Source organism: Molothrus ater, chromosome 8 (genome assembly GCF_012460135.2).
Source record: "Molothrus ater isolate BHLD 08-10-18 breed brown headed cowbird chromosome 8, BPBGC_Mater_1.1, whole genome shotgun sequence".
NCBI classification, from domain to species: domain Eukaryota; kingdom Metazoa; phylum Chordata; class Aves; order Passeriformes; family Icteridae; genus Molothrus; species Molothrus ater.
Window position 1 is genome coordinate 32,432,069 of NC_050485.2, and position 20,548 is coordinate 32,452,616.

Here is a 20,548-nt window from a genome sequence, read left to right on the forward strand (position 1 = left end):
TGTCCACCAGACAAAATCGCACCAAAGCCAGAGTACCCAACAATGAGGGCAACAGTTGACCTCCAAGAGTATGAAAACTCTTCTGAGGTTTTTCAGACACCAGCACTGGGCAGGTTTTTATCTCATGGGAGCTGAGAATGCTGATAAGGACATTGAACACATCCTGGTCTGCAACTTGCTTTAGGATATCAGAGTTGACACAGGAGATGACAGGACAAACACTTGTGGGATGAGAGGTTTTAATCAGCAAAACAAATCACAACAAATCCTATAGCACGTGAAAAGGCCACACTGGCTCACAACCAGCTGCCCCAGGAGTTGCCGCTCCAAGAGCAGCAGCACCGAGTTGCAGTTGTGCAGCCCAGCAGACTTGGTGTCAGCTGTGGGCTCTCCCTGGGATCTGGGGCATCTGCTGGCCCATCTGTGTCCCCTGCCAGCAGCTGCTGCCCCCAGCCTGCTCCCTGCTGCTGGGGCTCACACAGCCCAGTGCCACCCACATTCATTTGGTCACAAATACAAAATTCAGTCCCAGCAGAAGTTCATTCCATCCCCTCCAAAGAAGCCACTACTGCAACGTCACCATCCGGGATGGGCATGGCATCACCATCACCTATCACCACACACATCAGTGCTGGCCAGGTCACAGTGGCCCCAGTGACATCATCACCCTGGCCTAAGCCACCAAAGGCGGCTGCACATCAACACCACCCTCAGAGTCAAAGACAGATTGTGGAGAAGCAGCTCACCCAAGGCTGCTCAGGCATCAGGGTGAGTCAGAGGCTTCTGCTGCCTCTGACACAGCTCACACGCATCTGTCTCTTCACTCAGGCTTGGAGGAGAAGTCTCAGGAGGAGAAATGCCAGCAGGGCAGCGCAAGAGACGCTCCGGCCACTCGCCATCAACCTCTTCTGGATGCAAAAGGGCACGACCAGAAACTGTTCCCAAGGAAAAAGGTGACAGCAGAAGCTTCCCTCCTCACAGCTCCCTGGCACTGGCACAAGGGGTCCTGGGGTAGTCAGTGAGGAGAAAAAGAACCATGCCAGGCTGAGGCACGAGCTCCACAACCGGCCTGGGCTCTGGGCACCTGCTGGGGCAGCCACGCCTGACCTGCTCTGCCCTTCAGCCAGCACGGCACAGGGCCAGCAGGGCCCTGGGGCTGATCCTGCACGGACACTTGCCCAGCCCCACAGACGTGCTCATGCCCGGGGTGCTTGCTCTGTCCCTGCAGCGTGCATGCTGTGCCACCAGACCCAGGACACCGACATCTGTGGGGACAAGAGACTGAAGTTCAAGCTCTGTGTCCACACCTACTGCCAGGTGAATTCTCTTGGGGCTCCCTCCCGCTTTCTGCCCACAAGGGCCCTGCCTTCCTGACCTAACAAGCTCCCGGCCTTCCATGCCTTGCAGATCCTCGCCACTGGGCTTTACCCACAAGAGGACACTGGACACTTTCTCGTTGGGGACACCAGGCGCATCATCAGAGAAGCAGCCCAGAAGGTGAGGACCACCTGGCAGCAGGAGCAGGCAGCTCTGCACCACGAGAGCCTTGGGCAGCTCCTCCTGCTCCCCACCAAAGAAGCCCCAGCCCCGGCACATGCAGGGGCCTCGTGTGCAGGTGCCTCTGGGGGCTCTGAGCTGCCTCTGCCCACATCCCGCTCCCTGCCTGCAGATGCACACACACCACACAAAGCTCCAGTCCTGACACTCATGGGGCTGCTGTGCTCTTTCCAGAGCTGCTTCATCTGCTGCAAGATGGGGGCCACCATCACCTGCTGCCAGACGGGCTGTGACCGCACCTTCCACCTGCCCTGTGCCCCAGACGGCCAATGTGTCACCCAGTACTTCGGGGCCTACAGGTGCGCTGCCCACCCTCACCTCAGAGCCCCTGCGTTCATCTCCAAGCCCTTTCCACCACAGAAAGCATGCAAGGGAGGAGCCCACCGTTGCCAGCAACCTCTCACACACTGGGGCAGAACCCACACTGGGCTTGGGGCTCTCTCACAGCTCCTGCACCCACACTGCCAGCACAGCCCAAGGACTCTGCACTTCAGCCCTCCCTCACCCATCTCCCTCCATCCTCCTCACAGGTCCTTCTGCTGGGAGCACCGCCCTGAGCAGGCACCGCGGCCACGTCCAAGCCAGGACAACACCTGCAGCATCTGCCTGGACACTGTGGGAGACAACATCTCCTACAAAACCATGGGGTGCCCAGCGTGCCAAGACGCCCGCTTCCACCGGCACTGCATCCAGAGGTTGGCTCTGCATGCTGGCATTGACTTCCGATGCCCGTGCTGCCTGAACCAAGAGCCGTTCATGATGGAAATGCTCACCATGGGGATACGACTCTCTAAGAGGTTGGCTTTTCTCCTCCCAGCTCACAAGGCAGCAGGCACAGGCAACACTGCCAGCCTAGGGACTGCCCCGCCAGGCCTGGCCGCCTTCTGGCCTGTCCCTCTTGCCCTCAGCTCCAACGAGTTGCTGGAAATGGGACAGGCAAAAGAGCAGTGACTGTCGCGATCTGCCTGATGTGGCCTCAGCTCTTTCCCTTCCTTCTCTGGCAGACCCCCATCATGGCAGAGTGACCCAGAGGCCGCACCCTCCGATCAGAGGCACGGCCGCTGCGATGCCGCAACGTGCCTTTGTCCAGGAGGCAGGGAGCACACGGAGGCACACGGGTAAGCTGCCAAAGCAGCAATGCAGGCATCTGAAGGGCATCTGTCTCCCCACAGCCTCAGCGATGTAGCATTACACACAAGGGCTCTCTCTGCCAGCCATTCCCCTGCTCTGACACTTTGTCCTCACCACCTCCTTGCTCCTCCAGACCCTGGCAACTGTGGCTCTGCAGCTCCTGTGCTGCTGAGGGCATCCACCAACTCTGCTCCTCTTTGGGGAACACCACCTGCTCCTGGGAGTGCAGCACCTGTGCTGCCACAGACACTGGTAGGCATTCGGTGCCATACAGCGCAGACAGGGACCGCGATGGGCCTGGCAGCAGGGCCTTTGCCACATGGCTTGGCTCCAGGAGGACGCTGGATACCACAGTGGCCTGGGGCTCTCCTGACAACCCTGCTGCTGCCCCTCTTTGCAGGTTCCACTGGCAAATCTGAGCTTTTGGGCCCTAGCACGGAACTGCTGACACCGTCCCAGGGCACGGTGCTCCTCAAGAGCAGCTGCTCCACCAGCCCTCAGCAGGCCTTAAAGCAGTGCGACGCTGAGGAAGAGATCCAGTCAGGGACAACGTACAGCCCTCCTGCAGAACGCTGCAGAATCCTCCAGGATGGGCCAGCCCCCAGTGCTGACACCTGCAAACCCAGCACTCCCAGCCAGGCAGCACCACAGCTCTCCCAGGGCAAGGGTCCTGCCAAGACCGGCAGCTCTTCCTCTTGCCCTCGGCAGACCCGCAAACGTGGCTACCCAAAGAAAGACAGTGACTCGGTGATATTGTACGGCCCACCCACAAAACGACGCAGGATTGACACCGGCCCAGCCCACAAGGCTGATGAAAGCAGCCCCAGCACTTCCACACAGGCAGTGCCGGGGCTCTCTGAGGGCACTTTGGCTGCCAACAGTCCAGCAGCACGGCCGCGACCTCCATACAGGCCTCCATGGATCTTCCACGGATCCTCCATGGACAACCGCTCCCAGCCGGGCCCGATTCGTATGAGACACATCTGGCAGCAACAACGGCGGGCAAAAAAGCCCTACAGCCGCCCACAAAAACACAGCAGGACAAACTGGCAGCCCACCCAAAGCCCCCATCTCCCTTACCCATCAAACACACAGAAACAGATACAGAAATAGATAGAGGTAGATATGGACATAAATAGATAGATAGATAGATAGATAGATAGATAGATAGATAGATAGATAGATAGATAGACAGAGATGAATAGACAAGAAATAAAGGTTTTTTACACTAGAACCTACATGTCTTCTCCATCATTTTCTTCAGACTTCTTCCAAGCTTCTCTTAGTGCAATGAGCACGGATCTACATCCCCAGGCTTGGCAGCACATTTCCAGTGTGCATCTTCCCTTCCTGGCCGCCCACCTAGCACCATGGCCGTCCTGTTCAGGCTTTGCTGGCCCTGAGAAGCTTAACCTTCACCATTTCTATTTTTTCCAGCCATGAAACTGTGTCAGACAGACTCAGAACAGTTTTTTATTAATCTGTGCAAGAAAAAACCTGGTCACATCCAAATCTGGCTCTGTTCTGCCAGAGTTAGAAAGGCATGACTGCAAGGTGGCATATAAATCACACCACTGCATGGGAAAGCCCTCACTTTCAGCAGACCAGTGAATAGCTCAGCAGCAGTAAACAGGTCAGAAATTCAGGATTTCAGGGCAAAATCAGATTATGTAGCAAAGGAAGAAAGCTTATCCCCATTCCTATGCAAGTACTGGCACAGTAGGTCTTCTTCCCATATTGTGAGGATTTTTTGTCTGATGAAGGGATGGATGATTGTTATTTTTGTTTTATGATTTCTAATAGTAATTATGAATTTACTTTGTAAATACAGTGTGAGTTTTAAAGTTTTTGTGAGAGTGTTTATGGGTATTATTAGATTTTAATTATTTGCTTAAAATAGATCAGAAATTATAGAGATTTGAGTTAGTATTTAGTATATGTAATATGAATTGTTTTACTATGATTTCTTAGACTGTAAGATAGTTGTGCTTGTTTATTGTTGATAGATTTTATTTAAAGCATACTAGATGCTGGACTAAAGTATTTAAGTGGTACTAAGAAAACCAACATGAAAGAAACCCAAGGTTTGCATTTTTCTAGCTCCACATCAAAGAGCAGTGGGGTGAAGAATGACAAAAAGAAGCTGGTGGAGGGGTTTCTGTGCATGCCTCTCCCATCACGTGTCTATGGTGGCATTACCCCTTCATGCCAATAAACCTCTCTTCTCACACAAGCTCTGGCCAGGATATGGGTGCCAGCTGGGCACACAGATGCAGCTCCCCCTGCACAGCCCAGCTGCCCAAAGAGGGAACAAAGCCACTGCCTTCAGGTCTCCTGGGACTGCTGGGACAATGATACCAAGCTCCACACATACGTGTCCACCAGACAAAATCGCACCAAAGCCAGAGTACCCAACAATGAGGGCAACAGTTGACCTCCAAGAGTATGAAAACTCTTCTGAGGTTTTTCAGACACCAGCACTGGGCAGGTTTTTATCTCATGGGAGCTGAGAATGCTGATAAGGACATTGAACACATCCCGGTCTGCAACTTGCTTTAGGATATCAGAGTTGACACAGGAGATGACAGGACAAACACTTGTGGGATGAGAGGTTTTAATCAGCAAAACAAATCACAACAAATCCTATAGCACGTGAAAAGGCCACACTGGCTCACAACCAGCTGCCCCAGGAGTTGCCGCTCCAAGAGCAGCAGCACCGAGTTGCAGTTGTGCAGCCCAGCAGACTTGGTGTCAGCTGTGGGCTCTCCCTGGGATCTGGGGCATCTGCTGGCCCATCTGTGTCCCCTGCCAGCAGCTGCTGCCCCCAGCCTGCTCCCTGCTGCTGGGGCTCACACAGCCCAGTGCCACCCACATTCATTTGGTCACAAATACAAAATTCAGTCCCAGCAGAAGTTCATTCCATCCCCTCCAAAGAAGCCACTACTGCAACGTCACCATCCGGGATGGGCATGGCATCACCATCACCTATCACCACACACATCAGTGCTGGCCAGGTCACAGTGGCCCCAGTGACATCATCACCCTGGCCTAAGCCACCAAAGGCGGCTGCACATCAACACCACCCTCAGAGTCAAAGACAGATTGTGGAGAAGCAGCTCACCCAAGGCTGCTCAGGCATCAGGGTGAGTCAGAGGCTTCTGCTGCCTCTGACACAGCTCACACGCATCTGTCTCTTCACTCAGGCTTGGAGGAGAAGTCTCAGGAGGAGAAATGCCAGCAGGGCAGCGCAAGAGACGCTCCGGCCACTCGCCATCAACCTCTTCTGGATGCAAAAGGGCACGACCAGAAACTGTTCCCAAGGAAAAAGGTGACAGCAGAAGCTTCCCTCCTCACAGCTCCCTGGCACTGGCACAAGGGGTCCTGGGGTAGTCAGTGAGGAGAAAAAGAACCATGCCAGGCTGAGGCACGAGCTCCACAACCGGCCTGGGCTCTGGGCACCTGCTGGGGCAGCCACGCCTGACCTGCTCTGCTCTTCAGCCAGCACGGCACAGGGCCAGCAGGGCCCTGGGGCTGATCCTGCACGGACACTTGCCCAGCCCCACAGACGTGCTCATGCCCGGGGTGCTTGCTCTGTCCCTGCAGCGTGCATGCTGTGCCACCAGACCCAGGACACCGACATCTGTGGGGACAAGAGACTGAAGTTCAAGCTCTGTGTCCACACCTACTGCCAGGTGAATTCTCTTGGGGCTCCCTCCCGCTTTCTGCCCACAAGGGCCCTGCCTTCCTGACCTAACAAGCTCCCGGCCTTCCATGCCTTGCAGATCCTCGCCACTGGGCTTTACCCACAAGAGGACACTGGACGCTTTCTCGTTGGGGACACCAGGCGCATCATCAGAGAAGCAGCCCAGAAGGTGAGGACCACCTGGCAGCAGGAGCAGGCAGCTCTGCACCACGAGAGCCTTGGGCAGCTCCTCCTGCTCCCCACCAAAGAAGCCCCAGCCCCGGCACATGCAGGGGCCTCGTGTGCAGGTGCCTCTGGGGGCTCTGAGCTGCCTCTGCCCACATCCCGCTCCCTGCCTGCAGATGCACACACACCACACAAAGCTCCAGTCCTGACACTCATGGGGCTGCTGTGCTCTTTCCAGAGCTGCTTCATCTGCTGCAAGATGGGGGCCACCATCACCTGCTGCCAGACGGGCTGTGACCGCACCTTCCACCTGCCCTGTGCCCCAGACGGCCAATGTGTCACCCAGTACTTCGGGGCCTACAGGTGCGCTGCCCACCCTCACCTCAGAGCCCCTGCGTTCATCTCCAAGCCCTTTCCACCCCAAAGAGCATGCAAGGGAGGAGCCCACCGTTGCCAGCAACCTCTCACACACTGGGGCAGAACCCACACTGGGCTTGGGGCGCTCTCACAGCTCCTGCACCCACACTGCCAGCACAGCCCAAGGACTCTGCACTTCAGCCCTCCCTCACCCATCTCCCTCCATCCTCCTCACAGGTCCTTCTGCTGGGAGCACCGCCCTGAGCAGGCACCGCGGCCACGTCCAAGCCAGGACAACACCTGCAGCATCTGCCTGGACACTGTGGGAGACAACATCTCCTACAAAACCATGGGGTGCCCAGCGTGCCAAGACGCCCGCTTCCACCGGCACTGCATCCAGAGATTGGCTCTGCATGCTGGCATTGACTTCCGATGCCCGTGCTGCCTGAACCAAGAGCCGTTCATGATGGAAATGCTCACCATGGGGATACGACTCTCTAAGAGGTTGGCTTTTCTCCTCCCAGCTCACAAGGCAGCAGGCACAGGCAACACTGCCAGCCTAGGGACTGCCCCGCCAGGCCTGGCCGCCTTCTGGCCTGTCCCTTTTGCCCTCAGCTCCAACGAGTTGCTGGAAATGGGACAGGCAAAAGAGCAGTGACTGTCGCGATCTGCCTGATGTGGCCTCAGCTCTTTCCCTTCCTTCTCTGGCAGACCCCCATCATGGCAGAGTGACCCAGAGGCCGCACCCTCCGATCAGAGGCATCGCCGCTGCGATGCCGCAACGTGCCTTTGTCCAGGAGGCAGGGAGCACACGGAGGCACACGGGTAAGCTGCCAAAGCAGCAATGCAGGCATCTGAAGGGCATCTGTCTCCCCACAGCCTCAGCAATGTAGCATTACACACAAGGGCTCTCTCTGCCAGCCATTCCCCTGCTCTGACACTTTGTCCTCACCACCTCCTTGCTCCTCCAGACCCTGGCAACTGTGGCTCTGCAGCTCCTGTGCTGCTGAGGGCATCCACCAACTCTGCTCCTCTTTGGGGAACACCACCTGCTCCTGGGAGTGCAGCACCTGTGCTGCCACAGACACTGGTAGGCATTCGGTGCCATACAGCGCAGACAGGGACCGCGATGGGCCTGGCAGCAGGGCCTTTGCCACATGGCTTGGCTCCAGGAGGACGCTGGATACCACAGTGGCCTGGGGCTCTCCTGACAACCCTGCTGCTGCCCCTCTTTGCAGGTTCCACTGGCAAATCTGAGCTTTTGGGCCCTAGCACGGAACTGCTGACACCGTCCCAGGGCACGGTGCTCCTCAACAGCAGCTGCTCCACCAGCCCTCAGCAGGCCTTAAAGCAGCGCGACTCTGAGGAAGAGATCCAGTCAGGGACAACGTACAGCCCTCCTGCAGAACGCTGCAGAATCCTCCAGGCTGGGCCAGCCCCCAGTGCTGACACCTGCAAACCCAGCACTCCCAGCCAGGCAGCACCACAGCTCTCCCAGGGCAAGGGTCCTGCCAAGACCGGCAGCTCTTCCTCTTGCCCTCGGCAGACCCGCAAACGTGGCTACCCAAAGAAAGACAGTGACTCAGTGATATTGTACGGCCCACCCACAAAACGACGCAGGATTGACACCGGCCCAGCCCACAAGGCTGATGAAAGCAGCCCCAGCACTTCCACACAGGCAGTGCCGGGGCTCTCTGAGGGCACTTTGGCTGCCAACAGTCCAGCAGCACGGCCGCGACCTCCATACAGGCCTCCATGGATCTTCCACGGATCCTCCATGGACAACCGCTCCCAGCCGGGCCCGATTCGTATGAGACACATCTGGCAGCAACAACGGCGGGCAAAAAAGCCCTACAGCCGCCCACAAAAACACAGCAGGACAAACTGGCAGCCCACCCAAAGCCCCCATCTCCCTTACCCATCAAACACACAGAAACAGATACAGAAATAGATAGAGGTAGATATGGACATAAATAGATAGATAGATAGATAGATAGATAGATAGATAGATAGATAGATGATAGATAGATAGATAGACAGAGATGAATAGACAAGAAATAAAGGTTTTTTACACTAGAACCTACATGTCTTCTCCATCATTTTCTTCAGACTTCTTCCAAGCTTCTCTTAGTGCAATGAGCACGGATCTACATCCCCAGGCTTGGCAGCACATTTCCAGTGTGCATCTTCCCTTCCTGGCCGCCCACCTAGCACCATGGCCGTCCTGTTCAGGCTTTGCTGGCCCTGAGAAGCTTAACCTTCACCATTTCTATTTTTTCCAGCCATGAAACTGTGTCAGACAGACTCAGAACAGTTTTTTATTAATCTGTGCAAGAAAAAACCTGGTCACATCCAAATCTGGCTCTGTTCTGCCAGAGTTAGAAAGGCATGACTGCAAGGTGGCATATAAATCACACCACTGCATGGGAAAGCCCTCACTTTCAGCAGACCAGTGAATAGCTCAGCAGCAGTAAACAGGTCAGAAATTCAGGATTTCAGGGCAAAATCAGATTATGTAGCAAAGGAAGAAAGCTTATCCCCATTCCTATGCAAGTACTGGCACAGTAGGTCTTCTTCCCATATTGTGAGGATTTTTTGTCTGATGAAGGGATGGATGATTGTTATTTTTGTTTTATGATTTCTAATAGTAATTATGAATTTACTTTGTAAATACAGTGTGAGTTTTAAAGTTTTTGTGAGAGTGTTTATGGGTATTAGATTTTAATTATTTGCTTAAAATAGATCAGAAATTATAGAGATTTGAGTTAGTATTTAGTATATGTAATATGAATTGTTTTACTATGATTTCTTAGACTGTAAGATAGTTGTGCTTGTTTATTGTTGATAGATTTTATTTAAAGCATACTAGATGCTGGACTAAAGTATTTAAGTGGTACTAAGAAAACCAACATGAAAGAAACCCAAGGTTTGCATTTTTCTAGCTCCACATCAAAGAGCAGTGGGGTGAAGAATGACAAAAAGAAGCTGGTGGAGGGGTTTCTGTGCTTGTCTCTCCCATCACGTGTCTATGGTGGCATTACCCCTTCATGCCAATAAACCTCTCTTCTCACACAAGCTCTGGCCAGGATATGGGTGCCAGCTGGGCACACAGATGCAGCTCCCCCTGCACAGCCCAGCTGCCCAAAGAGGGAACAAAGCCACTGCCTTCAGGTCTCCTGGGACTGCTGGGACAATGATACCAAGCTCCACACATACGTGTCCACCAGACAAAATCGCACCAAAGCCAGAGTACCCAACAATGAGGGCAACAGTTGACCTCCAAGAGTATGAAAACTCTTCTGAGGTTTTTCAGACACCAGCACTGGGCAGGTTTTTATCTCATGGGAGCTGAGAATGCTGATAAGGACATTGAACACATCCCGGTCTGCAACTTGCTTTAGGATATCAGAGTTGACACAGGAGATGACAGGACAAACACTTGTGGGATGAGAGGTTTTAATCGGCAAAACAAATCACAACAAATCCTATAGCACATGAAAAGGCCACACTGGCTCACAACCAGCTGCCCCAGGAGTTGCCGCTCCAAGAGCAGCAGCACCGAGTTGCAGTTGTGCAGCCCAGCAGACTTGGTGTCAGCTGTGGGCTCTCCCTGGGATCTGGGGCATCTGCTGGCCCATCTGTGTCCCCTGCCAGCAGCTGCTGCCCCCAGCCTGCTCCCTGCTGCTGGGGCTCACACAGCCCAGTGCCACCCACATTCATTTGGTCACAAATACAAAATTCAGTCCCAGCAGAAGTTCATTCCATCCCCTCCAAAGAAGCCACTACTGCAACGTCACCATCCGGGATGGGCATGGCATCACCATCACCTATCACCACACACATCAGTGCTGGCCAGGTCACAGTGGCCCCAGTGACATCATCACCCTGGCCTAAGCCACCAAAGGCGGCTGCACATCAACACCACCCTCAGAGTCAAAGACAGATTGTGGAGAAGCAGCTCACCCAAGGCTGCTCAGGCATCAGGGTGAGTCAGAGGCTTCTGCTGCCTCTGACACAGCTCACACGCATCTGTCTCTTCACTCAGGCTTGGAGGAGAAGTCTCAGGAGGAGAAATGCCAGCAGGGCAGCGCAAGAGACGCTCCGGCCACTCGCCATCAACCTCTTCTGGATGCAAAAGGGCACGACCAGAAACTGTTCCCAAGGAAAAAGGTGACAGCAGAAGCTTCCCTCCTCACAGCTCCCTGGCACTGGCACAAGGGGTCCTGGGGTAGTCAGTGAGGAGAAAAAGAACCATGCCAGGCTGAGGCACGAGCTCCACAACCGGCCTGGGCTCTGGGCACCTGCTGGGGCAGCCACGCCTGACCTGCTCTGCTCTTCAGCCAGCACGGCACAGGGCCAGCAGGGCCCTGGGGCTGATCCTGCACGGACACTTGCCCAGCCCCACAGACGTGCTCATGCCCGGGGTGCTTGCTCTGTCCCTGCAGCGTGCATGCTGTGCCACCAGACCCAGGACACCGACATCTGTGGGGACAAGAGACTGAAGTTCAAGCTCTGTGTCCACACCTACTGCCAGGTGAATTCTCTTGGGGCTCCCTCCCGCTTTCTGCCCACAAGGGCCCTGCCTTCCTGACCTAACAAGCTCCCGGCCTTCCATGCCTTGCAGATCCTCGCCACTGGGCTTTACCCACAAGAGGACACTGGACGCTTTCTCGTTGGGGACACCAGGCGCATCATCAGAGAAGCAGCCCAGAAGGTGAGGACCACCTGGCAGCAGGAGCAGGCAGCTCTGCACCACGAGAGCCTTGGGCAGCTCCTCCTGCTCCCCACCAAAGAAGCCCCAGCCCCGGCACATGCAGGGGCCTCGTGTGCAGGTGCCTCTGGGGGCTCTGAGCTGCCTCTGCCCACATCCCGCTCCCTGCCTGCAGATGCACACACACCACACAAAGCTCCAGTCCTGACACTCATGGGGCTGCTGTGCTCTTTCCAGAGCTGCTTCATCTGCTGCAAGATGGGGGCCACCATCACCTGCTGCCAGACGGGCTGTGACCGCACCTTCCACCTGCCCTGTGCCCCAGACGGCCAATGTGTCACCCAGTACTTCGGGGCCTACAGGTGCGCTGCCCACCCTCACCTCAGAGCCCCTGCGTTCATCTCCAAGCCCTTTCCACCACAGAAAGCATGCAAGGGAGGAGCCCACCGTTGCCAGCAACCTCTCACACACTGGGGCAGAACCCACACTGGGCTTGGGGCGCTCTCACAGCTCCTGCACCCACACTGCCAGCACAGCCCAAGGACTCTGCACTTCAGCCCTCCCTCACCCATCTCCCTCCATCCTCCTCACAGGTCCTTCTGCTGGGAGCACCGCCCTGAGCAGGCACCGCGGCCACGTCCAAGCCAGGACAACACCTGCAGCATCTGCCTGGACACTGTGGGAGACAACATCTCCTACAAAACCATGGGGTGCCCAGCGTGCCAAGACGCCCGCTTCCACCGGCACTGCATCCAGAGGTTGGCTCTGCATGCTGGCATTGACTTCCGATGCCCGTGCTGCCTGAACCAAGAGCCGTTCATGATGGAAATGCTCACCATGGGGATACGACTCTCTAAGAGGTTGGCTTTTCTCCTCCCAGCTCACAAGGCAGCAGGCACAGGCAACACTGCCAGCCTAGGGACTGCCCCGCCAGGCCTGGCCGCCTTCTGGCCTGTCCCTCTTGCCCTCAGCTCCAACGAGTTGCTGGAAATGGGACAGGCAAAAGAGCAGTGACTGTCGCGATCTGCCTGATGTGGCCTCAGCTCTTTCCCTTCCTTCTCTGGCAGACCCCCATCATGGCAGAGTGACCCAGAGGCCGCACCCTCCGATCAGAGGCACGGCCGCTGCGATGCCGCAACGTGCCTTTGTCCAGGAGGCAGGGAGCACACGGAGGCACACGGGTAAGCTGCCAAAGCAGCAATGCAGGCATCTGAAGGGCATCTGTCTCCCCACAGCCTCAGCGATGTAGCATTACACACAAGGGCTCTCTCTGCCAGCCATTCCCCTGCTCTGACACTTTGTCCTCACCACCTCCTTGCTCCTCCAGACCCTGGCAACTGTGGCTCTGCAGCTCCTGTGCTGCTGAGGGCATCCACCAACTCTGCTCCTCTTTGGGGAACACCACCTGCTCCTGGGAGTGCAGCACCTGTGCTGCCACAGACACTGGTAGGCATTCGGTGCCATACAGCGCAGACAGGGACCGCGATGGGCCTGGCAGCAGGGCCTTTGCCACATGGCTTGGCTCCAGGAGGACGCTGGATACCACAGTGGCCTGGGGCTCTCCTGACAACCCTGCTGCTGCCCCTCTTTGCAGGTTCCACTGGCAAATCTGAGCTTTTGGGCCCTAGCACGGAACTGCTGACACCGTCCCAGGGCACGGTGCTCCTCAAGAGCAGCTGCTCCACCAGCCCTCAGCAGGCCTTAAAGCAGTGCGACGCTGAGGAAGAGATCCAGTCAGGGACAACGTACAGCCCTCCTGCAGAACGCTGCAGAATCCTCCAGGATGGGCCAGCCCCCAGTGCTGACACCTGCAAACCCAGCACTCCCAGCCAGGCAGCACCACAGCTCTCCCAGGGCAAGGGTCCTGCCAAGACCGGCAGCTCTTCCTCTTGCCCTCGGCAGACCCGCAAACGTGGCTACCCAAAGAAAGACAGTGACTCGGTGATATTGTACGGCCCACCCACAAAACGACGCAGGATTGACACTGGCCCAGCCCACAAGGCTGATGAAAGCAGCCCCAGCACTTCCACACAGGCAGTGCCGGGGCTCTCTGAGGGCACTTTGGCTGCCAACAGTCCAGCAGCATGGCCGCGACCTCCATACAGGCCTCCATGGATCTTCCACGGATCCTCCATGGACAACCGCTCCCAGCCGGGCCCGATTCGTATGAGACACATCTGGCAGCAACAACGGCGGGCAAAAAAGCCCTACAGCCGCCCACAAAAACACAGCAGGACAAACTGGCAGCCCACCCAAAGCCCCCATCTCCCTTACCCATCAAACACACAGAAACAGATACAGAAATAGATAGAGGTAGATATGGACATAGATAGATAGATAGATAGATAGATAGATAGATAGATAGATAGATAGATAGATAGATAGACAGAGATGAATAGACAAGAAATAAAGGTTTTTTACACTAGAACCTACATGTCTTCTCCATCATTTTCTTCAGACTTCTTCCAAGCTTCTCTTAGTGCAAGGAGCACGGATCTACATCCCCAGGCTTGGCAGCACATTTCCAGTGTGCATCTTCCCTTCCTGGCCGCCCACCTAGCACCATGGCCGTCCTGTTCAGGCTTTGCTGGCCCTGAGAAGCTTAACCTTCACCATTTCTATTTTTTCCAGCCATGAAACTGTGTCAGACAGACTCAGAACAGTTTTTTATTAATCTGTGCAAGAAAAAAACTGGTCACATCCAAATCTGGCTCTGTTCTGCCAGAGTTAGAAAGGCATGACTGCAAGGTGGCATATAAATCACACCACTGCATGGGAAAGCCCTCACTTTCAGCAGACCAGTGAATAGCTCAGCAGCAGTAAACAGGTCAGAAATTCAGGATTTCAGGGCAAAATCAGATTATGTAGCAAAGGAAGAAAGCTTATCCCCATTCCTATGCAAGTACTGGCACAGTAGGTCTTCTTCCCATATTGTGAGGATTTTTTGTCTGATGAAGGGATGGATGATTGTTATTTTTCTTTTATGATTTCTAATAGTAATTATGAATTTACTTTGTAAATACAGTGTGAGTTTTAAAGTTTTTGTGAGAGTGTTTATGGGTATTATTAGATTTTAATTATTTGCTTAAAATAGATCAGAAATTATAGAGATTTGAGTTAGTATTTAGTATATGTAATATGAATTGTTTTACTATGATTTCTTAGACTGTAAGATAGTTGTGCTTGTTTATTGTTGATAGATTTTATTTAAAGCATACTAGATGCTGGACTAAAGTTTTTAAGTGGTACTAAGAAAACCAACATGAAAGAAACCCAAGGTTTGCATTTTTCTAGCTCCACATCAAAGAGCAGTGGGGTGAAGAATGACAAAAAGAAGCTGGTGGAGGGGTTTCTGTGCTTGTCTCTCCCATCACGTGTCTATGGTGGCATTACCCCTTCATGCCAATAAACCTCTCTTCTCACACAAGCTCTGGCCAGGATATGGGTGCCAGCTGGGCACACAGATGCAGCTCCCCCTGCACAGCCCAGCTGCCCAAAGAGGGAACAAAGCCACTGCCTTCAGGTCTCCTGGGACTGCTGGGACAATGATACCAAGCTCCACACATACGTGTCCACCAGACAAAATCGCACCAAAGCCAGAGTACCCAACAATGAGGGCAACAGTTGACCTCCAAGAGTATGAAAACTCTTCTGAGGTTTTTCAGACACCAGCACTGGGCAGGTTTTTATCTCATGGGAGCTGAGAATGCTGATAAGGACATTGAACACATCCCGGTCTGCAACTTGCTTTAGGATATCAGAGTTGACACAGGAGATGACAGGACAAAGACTTGTGGGATGAGAGGTTTTAATCGGCAAAACAAATCACAACAAATCCTATAGCACGTGAAAAGGCCACACTGGCTCACAACCAGCTGCCCCAGGAGTTGCCGCTCCAAGAGCAGCAGCACCGAGTTGCAGTTGTGCAGCCCAGCAGACTTGGTGTCAGCTGTGGGCTCTCCCTGGGATCTGGGGCATCTGCTGGCCCATCTGTGTCCCCTGCCAGCAGCTGCTGCCCCCAGCCTGCTCCCTGCTGCTGGGGCTCACACAGCCCAGTGCCACCCACATTCATTTGGTCACAAATACAAAATTCAGTCCCAGCAGAAGTTCATTCCATCCCCTCAAAGAAGCCACTACTGCAACGTCACCATCTGGGATGGGCATGGCATCACCATCACCTATCACCACACACATCAGTGCTGGCCAGGTCACAGTGGCCCCAGTGACATCATCACCCTGGCCTAAGCCACCAAAGGCGGCTGCACATCAACACCACCCTCAGAGTCAAAGACAGATTGTGGAGAAGCAGCTCACCCAAGGCTGCTCAGGCATCAGGGTGAGTCAGAGGCTTCTGCTGCCTCTGACACAGCTCACACGCATCTGTCTCTTCACTCAGGCTTGGAGGAGAAGTCTCAGGAGGAGAAATGCCAGCAGGGCAGCGCAAGAGACGCTCCGGCCACTCGCCATCAACCTCTTCTGGATGCAAAAGGGCACGACCAGAAACTGTTCCCAAGGAAAAAGGTGACAGCAGAAGCTTCCCTCCTCACAGCTCCCTGGCACTGGCACAAGGGGTCCTGGGGTAGTCAGTGAGGAGAAAAAGAACCATGCCAGGCTGAGGCACGAGCTCCACAACCGGCCTGGGCTCTGGGCACCTGCTGGGGCAGCCACGCCTGACCTGCTCTGCTCTTCAGCCAGCACGGCACAGGGCCAGCAGGGCCCTGGGGCTGATCCTGCACGGACACTTGCCCAGCCCCACAGACGTGCTCATGCCCGGGGTGCTTGCTCTGTCCCTGCAGCGTGCATGCTGTGCCACCAGACCCAGGACACCGACATCTGTGGGGACAAGAGACTGAAGTTCAAGCTCTGTGTCCACACCTACTGCCAGGTGAATTCTCTTGGGGCTCCCTCCCGCTTTCTGCCCACAAGGGCCCTGCCTTCCTGACCTAACAAGCTCCCGGCCTTCCATGCCTTGCAGATCCTCGCCACTGGGCTTTACCCACAAGAGGACACTGGACACTTTCTCGTTGGGGACACCAGGCGCATCATCAGAGAAGCAGCCCAGAAGGTGAGGACCACCTGGCAGCAGGAGCAGGCAGCTCTGCACCACGAGAGCCTTGGGCAGCTCCTCCTGCTCCCCACCAAAGAAGCCCCAGCCCCGGCACATGCAGGGGCCTCGTGTGCAGGTGCCTCTGGGGGCTCTGAGCTGCCTCTGCCCACATCCCGCTCTCTGCCTGCAGATGCACACACACCACACAAAGCTCCAGTCCTGACACTCATGGGGCTGCTGTGCTCTTTCCAGAGCTGCTTCATCTGCTGCAAGATGGGGGCCACCATCACCTGCTGCCAGACGGGCTGTGACCGCACCTTCCACCTGCCCTGTGCCCCAGACGGCCAATGTGTCACCCAGTACTTCGGGGCCTACAGGTGCGCTGCCCACCCTCACCTCAGAGCCCCTGCGTTCATCTCCAAGCCCTTTCCACCCCAAAGAGCATGCAAGGGAGGAGCCCACCGTTGCCAGCAACCTCTCACACACTGGGGCAGAACCCACACTGGGCTTGGGGCTCTCTCACAGCTCCTGCACCCACACTGCCAGCACAGCCCAAGGACTCTGCACTTCAGCCCTCCCTCACCCATCTCCCTCCATCCTCCTCACAGGTCCTTCTGCTGGGAGCACCGCCCTGAGCAGGCACCGCGGCCACGTCCAAGCCAGGACAACACCTGCAGCATCTGCCTGGACACTGTGGGAGACAACATCTCCTACAAAACCATGGGGTGCCCAGCGTGCCAAGACGCCCGCTTCCACCGGCACTGCATCCAGAGATTGGCTCTGCATGCTGGCATTGACTTCCGATGCCCGTGCTGCCTGAACCAAGAGCCGTTCATGATGGAAATGCTCACCATGGGGATACGACTCTCTAAGAGGTTGGCTTTTCTCCTCCCAGCTCACAAGGCAGCAGGCACAGGCAACACTGCCAGCCTAGGGACTGCCCCGCCAGGCCTGGCCGCCTTCTGGCCTGTCCCTTTTGCCCTCAGCTCCAACGAGTTGCTGGAAATGGGACAGGCAAAAGAGCAGTGACTGTCGCGATCTGCCTGATGTGGCCTCAGCTCTTTCCCTTCCTTCTCTGGCAGACCCCCATCATGGCAGAGTGACCCAGAGGCCGCACCCTCCGATCAGAGGCACGGCCGCTGCGATGCCGCAACGTGCCTTTGTCCAGGAGGCAGGGAGCACACGGAGGCACACGGGTAAGCTGCCAAAGCAGCAATGCAGGCATCTGAAGGGCATCTGTCTCCCCACAGCCTCAGCGATGTAGCATTACACACAAGGGCTCTCTCTGCCAGCCATTCCCCTGCTCTGACACTTTGTCCTCACCACCTCCTTGCTCCTCCAGACCCTGGCAACTGTGGCTCTGCAGCTCCTGTGCTGCTGAGGGCATCCACCAACTCTGCTCCTCTTTGGGGAACACCACCTGCTCCTGGGAGTGCAGCACCTGTGCTGCCACAGACACTGGTAGGCATTCGGTGCCATACAGCGCAGACAGGGACCGCGATGGGCCTGGCAGCAGGGCCTTTGCCACATGGCTTGGCTCCAGGAGGACGCTGGATACCACAGTGGCCTGGGGCTCTCCTGACAACCCTGCTGCTGCCCCTCTTTGCAGGTTCCACTGGCAAATCTGAGCTTTTGGGCCCTAGCACGGAACTGCTGACACCGTCCCAGGGCACGGTGCTCCTCAAGAGCAGCTGCTCCACCAGCCCTCAGCAGGCCTTAAAGCAGTGCGACGCTGAGGAAGAGATCCAGTCAGGGACAACGTACAGCCCTCCTGCAGAACGCTGCAGAATCCTCCAGGATGGGCCAGCCCCCAGTGCTGACACCTGCAAACCCAGCACTCCCAGCCAGGCAGCACCACAGCTCTCCCAGGGCAAGGGTCCTGCCAAGACCGGCAGCTCTTCCTCTTGCCCTCGGCAGACCCGCAAACGTGGCTACCCAAAGAAAGACAGTGACTCGGTGATATTGTACGGCCCACCCACAAAACGACGCAGGATTGACACCGGCCCAGCCCACAAGGCTGATGAAAGCAGCCCCAGCACTTCCACACAGGCAGTGCCGGGGCTCTCTGAGGGCACTTTGGCTGCCAACAGTCCAGCAGCACGGCCGCGACCTCCATACAGGCCTCCATGGATCTTCCACGGATCCTCCATGGACAACCGCTCCCAGCCGGGCCCGATTCGTATGAGACACATCTGGCAGCAACAACGGCGGGCAAAAAAGCCCTACAGCCGCCCACAAAAACACAGCAGGACAAACTGGCAGCCCACCCAAAGCCCCCATCTCCCTTACCCATCAAACACACAGAAACAGATACAGAAATAGATAGAGGTAGATATGGACATAAATAGATAGATAGATAGATAGATAGATAGATAGATAGATAGATAGATAGATAGATAGACAGAGATGAATAGACAAGAAATAAAGGTTTTTTACACTAGAACCTACATGTCTTCTCCATCATTTTCTTCAGACTTCTTCCAAGCTTCTCTTAGTGCAATGAGCACGGATCTACATCCCCAGGCTTGGCAGCACATTTCCAGTGTGCATCTTCCCTTCCTGGCCGCCCACCTAGCACCATGGCCGTGCTGTTCAGGCTTTGCTCTCCCTGAGAAGCTGCTGTCAGTGGCCCTGCAGGGCAGTGCTCAGCTCCTGAGCCATGTTCACACCCCTGAGCCCAGATGCACCCTCAGCCTCTGCCTTGCCAGCAAGCCCTGGCCAGCCCCCAGCACCCGCCATGTCCCAGGGACCAGCAGCACCACAGCCACTTTTTATATTAAAAGAAATTACATACTAGAACCATGCTAGAGAAAGATTAGGGAAACATCAGGAGGCTAGCAAAAGAGCGAGTAAGAAAAACCCGTGACTAACCAGAGAGTCTGACATATCTGGACTGGGACTGGTCATAAATTAAAAACAATTCACATGCTGGGTAAACCATTCTCCAAATCACATTGTGCAGAGCAGCAGAACACAGAGTAGTTAAGGCTTCTCATCTTCCCAGGAGAAGAAATCCTGGCAAAGAGATTTTTCAGAAAACACCATGGTGACAACCTTCCACCTGCCCTGTGCCCCAGACAGCCAGTGTGTCACCCAGTACTTCGGGGCCTACAGGTAAGGGTGTCCACCTCGGAGCCCCTGCGTTTGTCTCCAAGCCCTTTCCACCCCAGTGAACACACAAGGGAGGAGCCCACAGTTGCCAGCAACCTCTCACACACAGGGGCAGAACCCACACAGGGGTGGGGGCTCCCTCACAGCTCCTGCACCCACACTGCCAGCACAGCCATACCATTGTTCTCCAGTTGTTCAGTAACGTAAGGTATCTCAAAGCTTGCTTTCATTTCAATCTTGCTTATAGTTTCCATATTCTCAAAATCTCTTGCCAGGCAATCACATTTATAAGGCTTTCCTGTTTCACCTTCCCCAGCAAACTGGTTTTTCTTCATTTTAATTTTCTTGCTCTTGATTGAGCATGTGACCACCCACCAGTCTGCTGAAGAATAGCATGGGCAGAGACTAGATTAAACCAAAATGTTCCTTCTCAAACCCATGTTGTGTCAATTGCAAAGAGGTCACTTTCAGCTCAGAAAAAGCCACCCCCATCCAGGTCTGAGCACCCTGCGTTCGTTCCCTGGCCTCCCACTCCCCATGAGGAGCCTGAAAGCACAAGGGGCTCTCCCTGTCAAGGATGAAGTGCATCCACGTTGCCTCATGACAAGCTGTACCTCACACCTGCGGACATAAACAGTGGTACCAGTCCTCAGCCCTGTTACATGACCCTAGTTCATCTCCACAGGGCCACAAAGAGCATGGTTGTCCAAAATTACTTTCTTTCAGCAGCTCCTTCACTAGCAAGAAGCAGCTGTGCTTGGAGAGG

The 20,548-nt window shown here is 55.2% G+C and overlaps 4 pseudogenes; all 4 read left to right on the forward strand.

The window, feature by feature from the left end:
* The first annotated feature begins 1,594 nt into the window (after window positions 1–1,594).
* Window positions 1,595–6,437, forward strand: LOC129046749 (uncharacterized; annotated as a pseudogene).
* A 220-nt stretch (window positions 6,438–6,657) lies between these two features.
* LOC129046750 (PHD finger protein 7-like) lies at window positions 6,658–8,278 on the forward strand (annotated as a pseudogene).
* A 3,446-nt stretch (window positions 8,279–11,724) lies between these two features.
* LOC129046751 (uncharacterized) lies at window positions 11,725–16,566 on the forward strand (annotated as a pseudogene).
* Window positions 16,567–16,786: 220 nt separating this feature from the next.
* Window positions 16,787–19,789, forward strand: LOC129046752 (uncharacterized; annotated as a pseudogene).
* The last annotated feature ends 759 nt before the right edge of the window (window positions 19,790–20,548 follow it).